This window comes from Lytechinus pictus, chromosome 7 (genome assembly GCF_037042905.1).
Source record: "Lytechinus pictus isolate F3 Inbred chromosome 7, Lp3.0, whole genome shotgun sequence".
Lineage (NCBI taxonomy): Eukaryota > Metazoa > Echinodermata > Echinoidea > Temnopleuroida > Toxopneustidae > Lytechinus > Lytechinus pictus.
Window position 1 is genome coordinate 45,825,083 of NC_087251.1, and position 4,050 is coordinate 45,829,132.

Consider the following 4,050-nt stretch of genomic DNA (forward strand, 5'->3'; position numbering starts at 1 on the left):
TACTATCATCAATCACACAATGTTGCCGATAATTATAATCTATCATATCCAGACACGCCCCTGGAAAAACACACACACAACTTTTTTCGAAGTTGTTAGTTTTTGCTACCTTTGTCAATGTAAAATTACTTCACGTCTTTTTGATAATTGAGCAAAATGTACATGGCATATGTAATTCAACCAATGGCACTGTACCCAAATCGATCATGTTCATTTCCGAGTTTACGTTAATATCTTACTTTGATGTGTAATCTTATTTTTTGTCCATAACCTTGGGGGATACCAGGGTATAACAGTTTCGTTACATTAACAAAGCTGAGTGTGTTGTTTTTATCCAGTCATTTCACTACCATCACTATATGAATGTCATAGGACCTTTTCACACGTGAATCTTGAATCATCATTGTAACCGCCTTTCACACGGTAAAAAAAATCGTAATTTGAATGATGATTCCAGTGAATATTGCTAATGACGAAAATTTAGCATGTGTGAAACCAAACTATATAGAACCTGATTAGAATCACGAACGCTAATCACAGTCAGGATAACTATAGCAATCAGATACTTCAAGATTTCGTGTGAAAAGGCCCTAATAATGATTGCGATTGTAATCGTGACTGTGATTAGCGTTCGTGATTCTAATCATGTTCTAGTTTGGTTTCACACGTGCTAACTATTCGTCATTAGCCTTATTTTTCAATATATAGAATCATCATTCAAATTACGATTTTTTTTTACCGTGTGAAAGGGCGGATCATGTTTATACACTTACACTCTGTAAAATAAACATGATAACTACCAATACCAAAACATATACAGTATAGTACTCATATCTGTTTTTTTTTAAGGTCAAGTCCGCCTCAGAAAAATGTTTATTTGAATCAATACAGAAAAATCAGACAAGCATAATGCTGAAAATTTCATCAAATTCGGATGTAAAGTGAAAAAGTTATGACATTTTAAAGTTTTGCTTATTTTTCACAAAATAGTTATCTGTACAATTTAGTCACATGCAAACGAGAGAATCGATGATGTCCCTCACTCACTATTTCTTTTGTTTTTCATTGTTCGAATTATACATTATTTCAATTTTTGCAGATTAATATGAGGACCAACTTGACTGAACCATAAAATGTTAAGCAATGGTAATTCAACATGTTCAGGGAGAAATAAAACTTCGTTTCACAGGACAATGAGGAGAAAATCAGAATATTTCATATTTCAATAAAATACAAAAGAAATAGTGAGTGAGTGATGTCATCAGTTCCCTCATTTGCATACCGACTGGGATGTGCATATAACTATTTGTGAAATAGCGAAGCTTTAAAATGTCATAACTTTCTTATTATACATCAGATTGTTATGAAATTTTCAGTGTTATGCTTGTTGGATTTTTCTCTTTTTATTAAAAAAATATTGTCCTTTAAAGGTATGTGTACAGTAACCACCATACCAATTACCTATTAAAAAAAAAAACAACCCAGTGTGACAGCTCGTCACTGTCCAAGAAACAAGAATTAAAGGGGTACTCCAGGCTAAAAAGAATATGATTTGAGCAGATAAAGAGAAATCGGACAAACGAAACACTGAAAATATGATCAAAAGCGGACAAGCAATATCAACCTCATGTTTTCTGCGACTATGAATATTTCTAACAGAAATACGACGCAATATGAATGCTGTGGATCATCACCATCATCAAAGTTATGACATTTTAAAGATAATTTCGGTGAAAGAGTTCTCTGCATGTCTTCATGAATATCTAGTAAGAAAATTGATCATGTCACATTCCCACTTGTTCTTTTGTATTTTTGTATTATATATGAAATCATGTTTATTCAAAGTTTATCCTCCATGAATTAAAAGAATGGACTGACAAGTGATTTAATACATTAGATATTCATTGCTACAAGTTATTTTATTATAAGGGAGACATACCACACACACATGTATGAAAAAAAAAACGACTATGATTTCACGAAACACTGAAGAAAAGGGAAAGTGGGATATGACACCATCAGCCCACCTAATGAATATTCATGATGACGTGCATATATTTTTTTTCACAGTTGCTTCGTTATTTGTTATCAGATTTTGATGAAATTTCAGCATTTTGCTTGATGAACTTTACTCTATTTATTTAGATATGAATATATTCAGCTCGGAGTACCCCTTTTATAATCAGTTGCTTGGATCCAAAAGTTTCAGAGCGGCAATATTGTTTCGTTGAGCACCCACAACGCAAAGACAGGACACAAAAGGCATATATACGGTCCACCTCAACCATTGTCACGATAGTCAGATAGTGTTTTATTCACGGCAGGGCTGTGCTATTTGAAAAGTGTCACGGTGTTCTTTTGTGATTGTTCATTGGCTGTATAAATTCTAAATTCTTGCATCAGTTTAAAAAAAAACTTTAATGGAGTGGTTATGGAAGAACCACTCCGGGGGGTGGGGGCAGTCAAATATATTGCTGTACACGCATGCGTGACCAAAAAACGCGTTTAAAGGTTTTTTTTTCAGTTTTGGACGCGGGCCGCCGCGTGTGCATTTGTTAAAGGAAAAGTCCACCCCAACAAAAAATGATTTGAATAAAAAGAGAAAAATCCAACAAGCATAACACTAAAAATTTCATCAAAATCGGATGTAAAATAAGGAAGTTATGACATTTTAAAGTTTCGCTTAATTTAACAAAACAGTTATATGCACATCCTGGTCGGTATGCAAATGAGGAGCCTGATGACGTCATCCACTCACTATTTCTTTTGTATTTTATAATATGAGATATGAAATATTCTGATTTTCTCCTCATTGTCAAGTGAAACAGTGATTAATTCCTCCCTGAACATGTGGATTATCATTGTTTAATGTTATATGGTTCAGTCACTCGGTCCCTATGGTCAAATCTGTAAAAAATGAAATATTGTAAAATTCAAACAATAAAAAAAACTAAAGAAATAGTGAGTGATGGACATCATCGACTGACTCATTTGCATGTCACTGAGTGGTGCATCTCTACTTTTTAAATAAGCGAAACTTTAAAATGCGATAACTTTCTTATTTTACATCCGATTTTGATGAAATTTTCAGTGTTATGCTCTACTTTTTCTCTTTTCTCTACTTATTCAAATCAACCTTTTGCTGGGGTGGACTTGACCTTTAAGGGTATTAAAAACACCGATTTGGTTTTGAAAGACTGGTCAATGGTCAATCGCGGGGTCAAACGTATTTAGGGTATGTTTATATTTCCAAATCTTTTTTTTAAAGACTAGCCAAACGTGTTTATGGTATGTTTTTTCCCCAAACTTTCCCCGTGGTCATATATTCTAACGACATCTTGTTTAGGAGCCAAAATGTGTAAATACAGCCCTCGAAAAACTTGTTTAGGGGGTTATTTTGCACACAGAGAAATACTCGTTTAGGGGGTGTTTGGAAATAATTTGGTCACGCATGTGTACAGCAATACATTTGACTGACCCCCTGGGGAACCACTCAACTCTATCGATTTACCGACATCGGAGCCATGTTTACGGATTCCCGGCATAGAAAAAACGTGAACTCGGTTTGAAAAGGTGAACTAGGTTTCGAATTGAGGCGAACTGTTCTTGAGAGACCTTGCCATTTTCACCTCCCAACTGCAGTCCGAATCCGATTGCTAAGGTAATTGGTTATATACCAGCTTGGCGTTTACCAGCAAAAATGCTGTCCTGCCGAGTTCCTACGGGAGTTACCATAAACAGAAACAGACCATGGACCTATACTATGTAGTTTATATCCATGCTCAAAATCGGGCTTTCGGGCCCCGGTTTCGGGCCAACAGTCGGACAGAAATCTCCCTCGATCACCCCCCCCCCTCTAGCTCTCTGGGGCTCTCTGCGACTGTCTGGAGGAGCGCCCCCCCCCCGGGAGCGCCCCTTCCATTTTTGTGAAGATGGTACAGTTCAGTGGGTATGATTTCATTGGGAAAGGGGAGGAGCCTCCCGTTTACATAGTTACGCCGCTGCATGTCTATACAGGGAGTATATAGCCTGGAAGGAAACCTGCATGTA